General features: G+C 37.1%; 1 protein-coding gene across 2 annotated transcripts in view; it reads right to left on the reverse strand.

Annotated features, from left to right (window-relative positions):
* LOC587489 (kelch-like protein 17) overlaps window positions 1–16,282 on the reverse strand; it is a 36,285-nt gene that overhangs the window by 19,735 nt on the left and 268 nt on the right. Inside the window, exon 2 of one of the 2 annotated variants that reach the window (XM_030987653.1) lies at window positions 7,771–7,831. The exons of the other annotated variant lie outside the window; for it this stretch is intronic. The gene's annotated coding sequence lies outside the window, so the exon portion shown is untranslated. The remainder of the gene's footprint in view (window positions 1–7,770; window positions 7,832–16,282) is intronic. 2 annotated transcript variants of the gene reach the window in all.

Here is a 16,282-nt window from a genome sequence, read left to right on the forward strand (position 1 = left end):
AAAACGTTTTTTATGATGAATGGAATAAATTTGATTATCTATCTATACATTATCATCGGCCGGGTGGCAGAAGGGCGTTAGCGCGCGAGCCACTCGAAAACTACTTTTCAAATTATTCGCATTTAAAGATTTGTTGTATAATTAAACTGCTTTCCGTCCCGAAAAATTGGTTTAAAACATAAAAGACTAATAGAAATGTTGTAGTAGAACACAGCCACAATTTTTTTCTCAGAAATAATTCAGTTTGATAAAAGTCTGAGGCGATTTAGTGCCAACGCCCTTCTGCTTAAAGTTTCATTATTGACCTGAAATTCGAGCTAACGCCCTTCTGCCAACCAGGCGACGACATGTATGCTGATGACAGGTCCAAATGCAATTTGAAATTTCAACAAACAAATGAAGAAAAGAATGCCTTTTAAACAAAGGGAAATTATAAGATAGCATTGTGACTGCCTGTAATTTACCATGGCTTGAAAGTAAATACATTTGTCAATGACATTCCTACTAATTTGAGCTTTTGATTGATCTGTTTTCGTAACATAAAACCCAATTCAACTCAATTTCAATTACATGTCCAATATAACATGAAATGAAGCGTATTGTCAGCAATGTACACTAACAATGGAAAGGAGCCAAATGTTCTTTTTCTTTCTGTTCACATCAAATGAAAATGAAAACAAAATTGTTATGAAATAATCATACTGCATCCAAATATATAGTACCAGTAAAAATGCTATGCATACATGTACAGTGTATAAATATAGTGTACACACTGTAAGTGACAGCTGGCACACTTATTCATCTCACAGTTAAAAAAAATATATATTGGCATGCACATGATTTATTTAAATTAAAAGAAAAAGAGTCAGAAATAGATACAAAAGTAGAAACTATTGAGTCAAATTACTATAGCAAATAATTGATTGGCTCCCAACTTACAGTCCACTTTCAGACAAGACGCCGTAAACCATCTAATAAAATCCCAAAAGGTAGGAAAAATAAGAAATCAATCCATGTGTACATTTGTAAACGAGAGCCGACTAGTGGAGGTTAAAAATGATAAGTGTGCATCAAATGGGCATTTGAGTATATAATCATGTATACTCCTCGATTTGTGTTGATGTCATTTTATTTTACCATGGAATTGTATTTTTTGGTTTAAAAAGCGTGTGTGAAAGGAGTTTAATTGCATTTTTTTTTTCCTTCTACATTGAAGAATACATGTGCATGCCCTGTATTCTCTCTCTTGCAAATACAACAGAATACAATGTGCTTTTGAGACATAAGTACATATTCCTGTGAAATTATTAGTGCAGGTGGCATATGCCCCATTAATTTTCTAAAGACGACATTTAGGTGAATATGGAGCAGCATCATTAGTCTTTGTTATCACTGATTCTATTTTGGCGAGGCGAGAAAGAAATATATGGCCTCGCAGCTGCAAAAATAAGGGGCTTGAAACAAGCACTGGTTCTATTTTCGGGGCAAACGATTGACGCCAAACGGCAGACATATTACAAATTGCACATGACCTGTAACCTGTCTAGCATATTAATTTACTATGGATTCCTAAAGTCCCAAATTTGCAGGGATCGAAATACAAACAAGCAGTTGCTGAAGTGCAACTGACCACCTAAAATCTGGTTTGGTAATATTAAACCCATTGAAAACAATTAAATTTGACATAAGCACACATTTTCCAAAGGCTCAAATTGAGCCCAATTATATTGGTCTAGTTTGTATTGGATTAAAGTCCTGATTCTGCGGCCTCAGGGGCAACTGAAAAAATTGAATCCCTCTTTCCCTTTCTTTCTTTACTTTTGCCAATTTCTGGGCTTGGTTTAGGGGGGGGGGGGGGCTGGCATATGTAGTTATTAAAATACAAATAAGGCAATTATTTTTATCAAAATCAATATTAGGATCTTAACGGTGAAATTCAAAGAAAATCACAAATATGTCAACTAATGTATCACTAAAAACTGGTAAGCCAACAGATGGCCATCGTACAAGTTTTAGGTCAACTACATATCGGGTGATTTATTAAAATACAAATACAACCACCTCCATAGCAGTTAGAATATACAAGAGATTCGCCGGAAAAATAATGATGTTTTAATGACGTCACTATATTGACCGATTACTGCCCAAGCAGACGACATCCCATAAAGAATGAACATAATTGCAAAGCTATCTGTCAAATTATAATGAGTTTAGTGTATATAAATGTAATGCCATGTCAAACCATTCAAAAGGGGATATGACCCGATTCTGATAACTAAAATCTTTTGCTTGTAAATACACAGGATAGGGGTTAATTTAAAATCAAAGAAACCAGACTTTCAAATTGAAAACCCCCCGGAATGATATTAAGGACGGCATTTGTTCCCTCTTGAAATGCTGAACATACCGTGGTGTGTGTAGCTGAATATACAATGGCGTCTGATTTTGTTTACAAGCGACAGATTCCTTTATTTTTGTATCGCTGCATTTGTCATCAAAATAAAACCATGCGATGGGTTTACAGTGAGGCAATAGATTATACATTTAGCCTGACGGTAGTGAAGTAAGAGAAAGAACTCAAGAGAAGATGAAAACACAGGCACTGAAAATGTGTGAGATGTCATGGGACATCGTCTGCTTGTGCAAATCATGTCCATACTGTGATCTCACACATCTCAGTAGCGTTCGGAGAGCTCTTCAGGTGCTATGCCAGGGCTGCATTTTAGCGTTTTGTAATTTATAATAATCATTACTTCGAATGTTTCCAAGCATTGAATTTGATAACCTTGTCGAATCAAAGTTTCAACTTTGTAATAATGAAAATAAAGTTAGTTTTTAAAATCAATGCATATCTACTTTAAAAAGACATGATTAGTTGATGATTTGAAGTTGATTACAAGTCTGCTGTTTGATGAATGCAATAAAATCCCCCCCCCCCCAAAAAAAAAAAAAATTGAAGCTTTTTTGCACAAATAGGAATCAACATATTAACATATTTTTAACAATTGTTTTTTCTATTTCGATGCGGTAGATTGGAATGAGCATCACAACAACATCGGAGAAACAGTATATGTACAGTAGTGTGAATATTTTCAGGAGCTCACTAGTAGTGAACATATGCTTTATTCTTTAATTTGAACCCCCTCCAGTACATCTACATCTGTAGAAGCCAGCCAATTCAGTGTGGTAATCGTATGATGGGACAAGTACTCTTGAGAGAAAGCTGCAGACACTGCTCATCAGATGAACCCCACTCCAACATAAGCATCTGGGACTACACGCTTGTACTTGACATGACAAGTCAGTGATCGGGCCTGGCAATGATATAACTCGAATCACTTACAGTAAAATGCCAAAGCAAATTGAAAATCCAAAGACTTTAAGGTAGCAAGAGAGTAAAGAAAACATTTACAGTATGGTCATATACCAATTACCATCAAACCTTTAATTCCGTTCATATTTCTGTATATACAAAAAAATAAATAATAATACCCGTAATAATATTTGGTTCTTGTAAAGCACACGTCTCTATGCCCTTCCAAAGAGCTTTGGAATCTATTACCCAAGCTTCAGCTTCGGCAGCCATAATCAGCGCACAGTGCATTTCAAGAAATAATCCTACCAGGTACCCATTTACGTACCTCACCTGGGTCTAGTGTGGGAAATGTAAATCAATATCTTGCCAAAGGACATTAGTGCGGCGGCGGGACTCAAACCGCGGACCTTGTGATCCACATTCCAGTGAAATATCCACGCGACCACAACACCTCTACTCATGTAATAAATCAAAAGGATTCAAATAAAGTACCCTATTAAAAGAAAAGTAGTCATATTTCATCATAAACTTGTTAAATTAGTTTAATTACAGGTTAACATGGTACAGAGTTTGTTTTCATTTTAAACAGCCAATATTGCATTCTTCTGTCCGTTCCACTCCCAGATAAAGCCTCTTTTCTCCTTACTCTCTCTTTGGTCCTGATGTTTGTCTAACTCAAAATACTCAACCAAAATAGAGGAAAAAGATAAATCCACCAAGGGAACATGTTGAATGCTCCAATTTCATCAGACAAAAGATCCATTATTTATCAAGGAAAAGCACTAAGCCATGATTATAATCCCTGGTTATTGGCAAAGGATTTGTAAAAGTTGTACATACATTTCTGGAATCACAAAAATAGAAAGATATCCTCTTCCTATGTAAAATATATATTGTATAACCTCAATTCACTTCACTCAGTAAATCAGCATCATTCCTATGATTGCAAAATAATTACATCACGAAATAATAGAGCCATGAATTGTACTAACAAGGTACATGCATGTGAGGGCCCTAAAATCTACAAAGATATCAAATTTATTTCAATTTAGACACACAATGTACATACCGGTACCTCAAATGGGGCACATTTCTTGCCAGTATAATCAGACTTCCCTGAGGGAAACACACTGGAGGCCCTCTCTATTATCTTCCAAGTTTAGGCATCCTCAAGCTATTAAGCACTAATCAAATTTATTTTCAATCGAGGAAGGAGGAAATGTAGGCAATATCAGGCAATTGGTTAATAATGACGTCTTACACCCCAGAGCTAAATGAATCCGGTCCCGTAGTCGAACGAAACGGGAGAGAAAGAGAGAGAGAGAGAGAGAGAGAGAGAGACAGAGAGACAGAGAGAAGGTGGTTGGTTGTGCTGCACTACCGGTAGACAGTTTAGAAATTTGTGAAAACAGTCAAAAGGAGTTAATGCAAACAAAATGAATTTAATCTAGCGCATTTTTACAAGTTTACCTACAGTACATGTAGAAAAGTATAAATGTTTATATGTGATAAACATACATTTGTAGATATTTTGCCTTAGAAAAATAGTTTTCAATCTCATAGAACATAAACATAAAGAGGCAGATTTTCATTCGACAGTCATTTAGAAAATTGAGAAGATTTTCCAATATCTTCCAAGTATTTATATTTCATAAATACAGACACAATTTATGTAGAGTCAGTGTACTAAAATAATTTTCAGAATTACTAATACACTTGAAAATGCATTACAAAATGAAATCTTAAGCTGGTCAGCTGTATATGTAGACATTTGGAATCTCTTAAATATGGCCAAAAGGAGGAACAATATACAAGGATGACAAACGTAACGGAATGTATAATTTTTCCATTTATTGGCTGTGAAATTGTCACACCCTTCTGGAGTCTTTGATCAGGGTAATGATCCATGGACAGGCTGGGATGATTATACAAGCCTGGGGCAGGGTAGATGATTTGCTGGATACGGTAATGAGCTTATGAAAGTTTGATGTAGATTACCTAATCCTCATCACTCTCTCTCAGCTTCTCTCCTCTCAACCCTGTTCTGTCCCTCTTCATCCCAGCTTCTCCTGCCCCTCCCCCTTCCCTCTCTTTCACCCTCTGTCATCTCTCGGCTTTCTATACCCCCCCCCCCCCGAATCCATCATTCTCTGACCTTCTTAATCCTTCTCCCTCTCAGCCTCTCTCCTATCAACCCACTTCTGTCCCTCTTCATCCCAGCTTCTCCTCCCCCTCTCTTTTAGCCTCCCCGTCCTTCCCTCTCTTGCACCCTCTGCCATCTCTCTTCTTTCTATAACAACCCCTCTTTCTCTCTGTCTCTCTGTGATCTTCTTAACCCTTCTTCTCTCGGCCTTTCTTCTATCAACCCACTACTGTCCCTCTTCATCCCAGCTTCTCCCGCCCTCTCTCTCACTTTCACTCTCTACCATAGATCTCTCTTCTTTTCTATACCCCCCCCTCCTTCTATCTCTCTCTCTCTCTGACCTTTCTTAACCCTTCTTCCTCTCAGCCTCTTTCCCATCAACCCACTTCTGTCCCTTCATCCCAGCTTCTCCCCGCTCTCTCCCTCCCTTCCTCTCTTTCAGCCACTGCCATCTCTTTAGCCAACTGCCTGGACTGTTTCCGTGTTGCGCACCCAATCGGCTGAGAAAATAGCACATCCTCAATGCTAAACCGGAGACAGACCTTGCCTTCTATTCTCACCTTGCAGCGGTTGTATTTTTGGGGGTCACGCAATCAGTGGAAACACCGTGCTGTGTGGAGGCACGAGCGTGTGTAAGGAAGGACAAAGATGATTGGAGAAAAAATATATATATAAAAACAGACAGAATCTGGACTACCATCTCCCTTCTTTCTCTACTCCTCATTTCTTTCCTTTTCTCTCTTTCTCTCTCTCTCTCTCTCTCTCTCTCTCTCTCTCTCTCTCTCACACACACTTTCCCTCTCTCTTTCTCTCTCTCTGTGATACACACTACCCCCATTGATCTGTTCCTCTTTCTCCAAGCTTCCTCCACCCCCTTCTTTCACTGCTCTCTCAATCGCAGCCCCTCCCTCTTTTCTTTTGCTCTCTTTTACCTCCCTCTCAGTCTCTCTCTTCCTTTGCTGAACCTGCCTTTTTCTCTGATCAGAAAATGAAAAATATACTTAAACAGCAAAATGAAAAAATACAATTCTCCTTCTTCTTTCAAAGAAAAACTAGTTTGCAGTTTGCGATGTCAATTTTGGCTTATAAAGTATCAAGAGCTTTTCAGAAAATTCATTTTGAATGTGTGAGGGTATTTGTGCGCATGTGTGTGTGTGCCTTTAGCAGATATTAACATGTAAAAAGCTTCACATTTTAATTTTATTCATTGTCAGGTGCACCAGGGAAATTATAGTCAAAGAAATTATAAACGGCTAACGCCAGCACTCAGCAACACTCAAAACACAATGCCCTCTTAGGAAATCATCTCTATAAGCTCCTGAAACCTATGGTCTTTTGCTGCTTCTCCAAATCTCCTTTTTCAAAATTCAGATATCATTCCTTTGATTATGACTCCCTTAAGACTTACGGAGCCATGGTAATATTGATATTACATGTAACTATCAGTTATATAATGTAAAATACTTTGTAAATATTGTTATTACCTTGTAAAGTGACCGTCTCAGCCTGAGTGCGGGTGTGCGTATTGGGTATTTACAGACATGTATCAATCAGATATGATTATTTGCGTCTGGGGATCGACCTTTAAACGTCACCATCCGAAAGACGTGACTCAGTTTCGAACCTGCGTCCTCGGCTAAATTAGTTTGTAACTTCCACTTTTAGCTGGATTACAGGTGCACGCCACAACGCTTACATGTAGTTGTCCTATTGTAACATAAAATGCTCTTTTTAAAAGGAAAAGACTCTCATTTCTATTTTCAAGTTTGTGTCTGTAGTTTTGAATGATTGCAATCAATAAATATTCTGTATAAATATCTGTTTTAAATACAATGCATATATTAACAACATTATCAATAATCGTGTTAACTGAAGCAGTTTTGTAGTTTACATTGCATATCTAGTTCCTTACAAAAGCATTTTAACCTAAAGCCACCAATATCCCTTTAAAGTCTCCATATTAGTTTATTTCCTTACAATGCCGTTCTTATCCAACAACATGAGGATGCATATCTGAGCAATAAATTAATCCACCAACAATGACAGAGTGTAAAAAGAGCAATAGATTAATTTTCCTACAAAGCTAGGCTCACTTCACAACGATAAAAGGCCAAAATATCAAATACCCACTGAAGCAGAAACATAGTATGTAATTTGCGTGATTAGATTAATCTAGGCAATATTGCCTGGTGCATTTTTTTGGTTCACTTTGATAGTTGTCATGACGATGTCACCACTTTCAGGTAATATTGACAGAAGTAAGCCAAATTCATACAATCTCCAAAGATTGCAAAAATATATTTTTCCCTACCTTTTTTTGTCCCCACTTATTTCTGCCAGCCTTTTAACGACATCCACTTCATCGATCAATCCTGGAAAAAAACATATTCATCCTTGCAGCTTGAATCATCAACATTGACATTCTGTCAAAAAAGTAAAGTGTGATATTCAAACACGATATGAATTCTTCAAGAGCCCATAGGGCAGTACCTTTGAGGTGTTGGCTAAAGGGGATCTTCACACCCCACTCCGACCTTGTTCACACGACACAGTTATGCAGACCCATTTCGATCGACTTTTCATGTGGCTCGTAGTAATTAAGGCAGGAGATCGCACATTCACTGTTGCAGCAGCTACATGTAAGGAGTGGAATAAACTTCCATCAAGTATAAAAGCTGCTCCATCAGTGGATGATTTTAAAAAACTCCTTAAAACATACCTATTTCCTACTTGATTCACTATTATTTTGTTTGTTAAATGTTATGTTATGATTGGTTGCTATATTGTTATATTTGCATATTATTGTAAGCACTGTGATATATAGTTTACTATGAATAGCGTAGCTAAATGCCTAATAATAATGATAATAATAATAATAGTAAACTGGCTCAAAAGAAACTGCACTGAAGAATCCAATGAAATATAGTGTAGTATGATTCACATTTCTGAATTTTTTAACACACAAGTACATGAATATGAGTAGGGGCTTTTGATGCAGGCAGTTATATTTTCTTTATTCCAATGTGTCATTCATTTACACATAAAATCTAATTGCACAGCAGCAGTCTTTTGAGGCAGTATACTACATAATGTGAACAAGGATCAACTAAGTGATCTTTCAAACGCAGTATACATACCGATACTTATTTTCAGCTCAGCTCAGGGCATGGCTGAAGGCTTGAGGGAAAAAAAATGCACTACAGTAAGTACTGAGACATCACACAAATATCAATCTACGGGACTGAGTGATAATGCCTAAGATTAATGGACTCTTTCTGCTCCTCTGCGGGCCACTTTTTAAATGTCATGTTTCATCTGACAGAAACCCCTCAATACCTACCCATCATTTCTCCGTCGTTATGGCTGATTGTAGATTGGCATTTTTAGAGTGCCGTTCCTTTGAGACTAGAAGCATGCAGGATGCATTGAAATTGCTCAAACATGTTGTTTATTGATGACAATTTTCATTAACTTCAGCTGCAGTACATACATGTACATGTACTGTATTATCAATTTCTTGCACATTTCAGGTTTCATTTTCTGAGTGTAAAACCTTTATCTTCAATTAGTTACATTTTTCAGTTTTCAAACTTTTGCCTGAAAATCTGTTTTCATTTGTTTCCTATATCACTAAAACTCTCCCTCTGATTCACGCAGCTCCTCTCCATCCTCCCCCGCCCCTCCCCCTCCCCCTCCCTCCTCTCCTTACATACATACATACATGTTGATATTTATCTAGCGCCTTTACATAAACATGCTCAAAGGGCTTATTCTCTCTCTCTCTCTCTCTCTCTCTCTCTCACAAACATACTGTCTTTTCATTTTTCTGTCTTCCTCCCACTAAAAATCAAAAGCAAGAAACGTATTCCTAAACTGAGTGGATATTTTTCCCACTCTCCCTCCCATTCTTCCCAACACCCAATATGTTATTTTCTTACAAACATGTATATAGAAGACATTCATCCTCAAGTATTTTCTGAACATAACATTTACAAAAGTCTCCTTTTTTTAATAGAATGGATTAGAGAGTTACACTAGCTTAATATATAGGCTTCATAAACTCAGGATATGCAATGAAATATCTGCATCAATTGGAAAGTACTCCCTAAAGATTGGCTTTGAACTATCATGACCAGAATTCATATTTCAGTCTCTTCTGGACATAATCATAGTCTCTTTATTTCCATTACATTTATCATTGTAAATTATATGCTTTAGGAGTAGTTACATGTAGCTCTGGTTTAGCAGTGAAATATCTGCATCAATTGGAAATTCTTCCCTAAAGCATGATTTTGGACCATCGTGACCAGAATTCCTCTTCAATTAAGTCTCTTTCGAACATACATAAATTATCTTAGTTTTCTTTAAATTTATCATTGAGAATAACATTAGCTTGTGTCTCTCACATGGACATGTAATAAGCTTCGGGTAAGTAGTTAATGTCTGCATCGATTGGAAAGGTTCCTAAAGCCTCATTTTGAACCGTTGTGACAACCAGAAGCCCTACACTGGGAGTAATTATCCTCATTGTAAGCTTAGAGGGCTCCAGCTCTCGCTAAAAATAGTTTCTTCTCGACACCGGCCTCGTCTTCAAGACTCCTCTTGTGGCAATATACACTGTATGTATATCTTTCCAAAGCAGATGGCTGTTCTAAGTAATATTTTTTTTCTTCAAAAACACGTCCATGAGCGAAGACAATTTAAATAAAATACAAGTACTGTTCAGGCCCATATGATGTACTTGTCGAGCAGGGGAACTCAAGATTAGTTTTTAAATTGAAACTATGAATAAAAACAACCCCAGCCTACATATGTATTCATCTTCATATCCTGTTTGGAGCCACAAGGGCGTTGACTTGTATACATGTACCCCATATACAATAAAGACATTTTTAAAAAATAGTCTATATCCATGAGAGAAAATTTAAATAATGCTACTGTTTGGGTCAAAATGATACAGAGTATACCTGTCAAGCAAGAGACTCAAGATTAACTTTAATTAAACTTTTTAAAAAATCACAGCCTATTCATCTTCATATCGTCTGTTAGGAGCCAGAAGGGTGTTAACTCAAACACCTCATATACATGTAAGGAGGCGTGATGGCTCAGTGGTAGAGCAGTATTCACATAACCAGAAGGTCCCAGGTTCAAAACCAAGTTGATGCGCTATAATGCCCTTCGGTAAGGCATTAATCCTTATTACCAAGTCCCTCAGAGAAGACTTTTAAAAGCCATATGTCCCCTGACTGCTTACTTACAAGCATGCACATGCTTTCTTTATCAGTCAGGTAAAGCAAACAAACCAACCACCTTCAGCACAGATGTAATGCCCTTCTGGCTCCGAACAGACAATATGTACATACAAATGGTCTGATATTCAGTACGTGTAACATGTACTTTCTACTTGTATCATATAAATGTCAAGGAGTTGAAGTGCAACAGCACATCATGATCACAGCAAACGCCCCCACACTGAGCAGAGAATACTCAATCATGCCCACTTCCCCATCTTTCCCGCTGTTTCTCTCTCTTATATTTACAGAATGAAGTCATCATGCATACCACTGCTTTAAAGAGGTTACTCTGCTGTAGACCATCAGGACATTGTGAGCAATGTTTATGAAAGACTGTAAGCAATTAATTTACTTAAAGGGTTTTACAAGAGGAATCTGCATGAAACTTGTCATTATGTTGTATAATGATTAATTTACCGTAGGTTATTTTGAGGGTCATTTTGGCTGCCTACAGTTGTATAACACTTCAAACTAATTGTGAATGTTGATGATTCAATAAAGCCTTCCAATGCTCCAAGACAATTCCTTGTTGAGGTGAAAATTGTTTGAAGTTGTCCTCAAGAGAATACAGAATGTTCCTTACAAAACAAACAATATATTATAGAAAATCTAGCTTTAGGAGTAAAGTCATTTCCTAATGAAAGTATGATGAAAAGGTAACATTTAAATTTGGATCCAAACAACTTAACATCTACAGTAGAAAGCTCCATACCTGAAACTACATTATGTGCGTGCACATACTGCAGATGGCAACCTGAAAATACACTGTACATGTACTCCAGTGTATGTGGGTACAGCTAGAGTAAAAGGATTGTATAAATAATGAAATATACTTGGAGAATAGTTAATTTGTTAATTTTCACAACTTTCTAACTTATGAAATGTAGCCCTGGAGGTCTGGACACACATACTTTACTGTAAACGTGACCATATTGCAACTTAAACAGCTCAATGTTTGAATATAAGACAAAATCAATCCCAGAACAAGTGTCAGAAGAACATTCAATCTGTTCATACTTCATAGCAAGAAGGGCATTAACTCTGTGTTTAAAGTTTACGTACATGAGTTTACTCCCCTTTGGCTCCGAGCAGACACACTGTTGGATCAATGGGTCAAAAGATCAGTCCTTGTTAAGCTACATGCAGTTTGTTACTAGTATTTAGAGTAAAATTACGTCATTTCTTTGAAAATATGGCATTTCAGATAAACAGTACAAATGTGTAATGTTTCAGCCGAAAATCAAAGGGTACACATGGTTCTTCGTAGGTTTTTTAAAATTGTGTTGATGATACAAACTACTTTATTTAAAAAATAATGTTTGGCGTGTTTTAATATAGCAACAGCATTTTGTAACTTTTAAGTTCCTCAAGAGTCAAAAAGTGTATTCACGGAAAAACAAATCACACAGTTTACAGCCAGAAACCAGAATCAAATGGAAATACATGTACCGGTAAATAATGGTCGTATCATGAAAACACTATTTAGTTTTATTAGTGAAACAATTTTGGTCATAAATTTGTCATAGCAATAATTCACTGGTGCTTGCTGCATAGATATCTTCTGGGTATTTATCAGCCACCTTTTTGCAGTACTGAACCAATGACTTCCTCAATCTTTCGATCTGTTATGACAAGCAAAATCATTTTTCTGGGTCAAAACTAACTTAATTCTCAAATTACCACCCACGGCATGAAGAAGAAAGCATGTTTTTCTGTCATTTGCCAATGAGCTTCAATCTTCGACCAGTACTGGCTCATGTGCCTGACTGGGTTAAGATCTATGGTAGATGGTAAAAGAGTTGGAATAACATGTTATGTTAAGACACGCCTTGACCTTTACAAGTAAACATACATGTAGCTTTTGCTTCACTTGCAACACTGCACAGTAAGCACAGTACAAGGAAAATTTCCTAGCATTAAAAGGGTTTATAATCCATCAGCTTGTCTGTCATATTAACCAGTTAACTAACACATGTTGTCCTTTCTATACATGTAGGTCTAATACAGGGAAAACTTGGTTTAGGTAGCGACGGGTTAGGAAGACATCAACTATGAATTGGGAGCCAACGTAAAAGTTAGGAGGGTTATGAGTGGGTGGTAAATCAGGGTTACAGATAGGGATAGGGAAGGTGTTGTCAGTTGTGATGTTAGATGTCCAAAAGTGCCTAGGCAAGCGAAAATTTGGAGCACTGAAAATGTTCATTGAACTTTTCACTCCTCCTCCTCCTCCTCCTCCTCTCCCCCCTCCTCATCCCCATCCCCATCCCCATTACCCTCCCCTCCCCCTCCCCCTCCCCCTCCCCCTCCCCCTCCCCTCCCCCTCCCCCTCCCCCTCCCCCTCCCCCCTCCCCCTCCTTTTACGTCTTGTCAAATTTCAACAATTCATGTGTACTGTAGGTAAAAAGAAGATTGTCATGATTTTAAAAAAAATCACCCAACACCAGAAGTGTCCATTGACGTTTGAATGAGCCATGAGTCTATTATGGATACAGACCGTGAGTCATCAGACAACATGCACCACTAATGAGGGTTGGACTGACTCATGATCTCACACCTGCGTTTGGGGCATTCCTAATCAAATTTCTTATGATAATAGGTATGGCAATTCTGTGCAATGTGTCCTGCACAACATACATGTATGACTCAAATCCATTCGTTTTTCTAAAAGTTTTACTATCCAAAAGTAAAAATCATTTGATACGCCAATTGATTAATGGTTCTTTCTGGCATCATTAACATTATTCAATGATCATATCAAATGACTTTGCATTTTTTGACAAACTGAAACTAAATAGAAAAAGTGCATACACCCTGTACATGACTGTGGCACAGCTCACAGACTCGCCCAACACATGTATAATGAACAGGAATACCATCAAGGTAGTACAATGAATGATGCAGACTTACACGAGCTAGTATACGGTAAAAGCATATTAATGTATAGTGTATATATCTTATTTATAATGCTGGGCTGAAGTTGAGCACAAGTGGCTGCCTGAATTTCTACAGCAACAAAGAAAGTAATGCAGGTGATTCAAATGAGTCAAAGCAGAAAATGTATTGGTTGCCTGAAGTGGGCAAAATTAAAATCTGCCATAAATTGGTCAACAAAAAAGAAGAGATAGGATAGAAAACAACTGACAACAATGACAATAAAGTCTAGGACATAATATCACCCTGCCTGCTAGAATCAATTGCTTTTCCATACATCGCACCTTCTTCACTCCATTGAGGAGCAATGTAGTTGAAAAGTTTTACCTAAATCAAGGATATGCTAGCTACATGTATATGGTGGTACTTGTTCCAAATAATACACACGTATTCAACAGAAACATCACCTCTCTGTGAAACCTGCTTTAGTGATCACCTTTATAGAAAGACCCCTGCCTATAAAGACCACATTTCTGTTTCCCTTGAATAGTGTTTCTCATTAAAACATGTACTAAAAGACCTGCACATAAAGACATTCTGCCTATTAGGGCTGCTCTTATTGTCTCCCGTGAGCCGCCTTTATATTCAGGTTTCACTGTAGGTAGGATGTCTTGCATAATTATAACTAAGCATAAGTTATTAATACTGTAATAAAATATAACCCACATTTGTATCTCTATTAACGACATGCACTTGAATAGAATGAAGTATCTACAGTTATCATCACTTTATATGACAGAGAGTATCAAAATGGAGAATAAAAGTTTTTTTATATGTGCTTCTTACATTTTAATACCGGATTTTAATAGTGGATTTGGAGCACTTATGTAAAGTGAAGCCCTAGAATGTGCCGAATTTATCAAAGCAATAGCCTAGCATTTTTTTCTAGGCCTTTGCTTGCATTTTCGTATCCAACAAAGCATTTGTTTTCTTTTTATCAGTTGCTTTTGCCACTAACGATATCCTTTTCTATTCGGAATTGTAAAGACTGTAATCAGATTTCATTTAGCATTATTGCAAAGGGAATTTATTCTTGTAAACAAAATGATTGCCAGATTTGCAAATGCTTACGTCAAAAGGAAAAATAAAAATCTGACTTCAGCCAATTGATTGACTATTTTCTTCTCAAAATCCTCTTATGATAGATAGCTGGGATTTTTCAGGGCTAATACTTTAATAGTCAGTAAGATTAGATCACCTTACTCTCTGCAATGATCTGGAGAATGAATTTGAATACTGCATGCTTTAATGCCTTGGTAAACAAACCCTATTTAGTTCAATTTCCTGCATGTCTAACAAAGCAAGACCTGCATGTATATCATTTGACTCTACTTGGTGATATCTTACTATTTGATCTATTGCTCCTACATTGTAGGTTGACCCTGTGCAAGCAAAAAAAAGCGTACATGTACATGTACATGTAGATGTCCACAAAAACAATTGCTAGGATTTGACTACTAGTAGTTTTCAAAACCTCTCGGGAAGGAAGTGGGCGTTAGTTATGCACCTCATTAAACTATTCAGGATCGAAGCAAGGTGTCTGATTATTCTCGCATTGAGTTTCAGACAGTGAGGGGCCCCAAAATTCAGAATGTATTTAGCAGTTACATGTAGCTGCCCTTTGATGTGATTTTGTTACATCTTATTCATGTAGTGTATTTTAATGTTGAGGACAAGAAATTTTTATCACAATCAAGTGGCATGTCTTTTTGGCTCGCTTGCTTTGCTCACTCAGAAAAAAAAAAAAAAATGAGACACTGGAAATTTGATATTCAGGGAACAAGGCATCAGCCCTAGGCTTGGAAAAATGAGCCCCTACAGCTATATGGGTGTATATTTAAATGGGTAATGCATCATGGTTAAACGCCTATGCAGGAAGCGAGCTACATGTACCTGAATATATACTCATATCGAGTTTCGGACATTGAGGCCGGGGCCCCGAATACATAACTTATTTTGCAGTTAGTTGCCCTTAGATGTGATTGTTTACATCTTATTCTGATACATGTAGTGTATTATAAAGGCACTTCAGGAATATATTCCATAAAATATTGATCTTGAATCAGAAAATGATATGGCTCAACAGTACGACACTCCTGGTGGATTAATACAGGTGTATATGCTTACCTAGTTTAGTAAGCATAGGCACTAAGTTCGCTGAATTTAGCAAACTCTGATTATCATATAATTGCTATTATTGAAAATTTAGTATCAAATTGGCAACGCAAAAACATATTTGTACGTGTTTACCACGTCTCTTGGCATTCAAGCTGGAACCGACATCGTAGGAGTATGGGTGCCAATTAAGACGAGATGATATCATATTTCATATAGACTCTTTCATCACCTACTAGGCTTTAAATGCTTAACCAGACAGTTATTTATGTCTCGAACACAACATGTTTAAAAACAACTGCTAAACTGATTACTGTAGCATGCAGCATGCATGAAACAAGGAAGCAAAAATCACAACAGTAATAATTTGTAAATATAACTAGATCTAGTCTAGATACAATGTTATTGATATCAATAATTCATATGGTACTGAAATCAATTCAGGTCATCTTGAACACGGTGAAATGCATTCCCATCACTCAC

Source organism: Strongylocentrotus purpuratus, unplaced genomic scaffold, assembly GCF_000002235.5.
Source record: "Strongylocentrotus purpuratus isolate Spur 01 unplaced genomic scaffold, Spur_5.0 spur5_contig_839, whole genome shotgun sequence".
In the NCBI taxonomy this organism is placed as follows: Eukaryota; Metazoa; Echinodermata; class Echinoidea; order Camarodonta; family Strongylocentrotidae; genus Strongylocentrotus; species Strongylocentrotus purpuratus.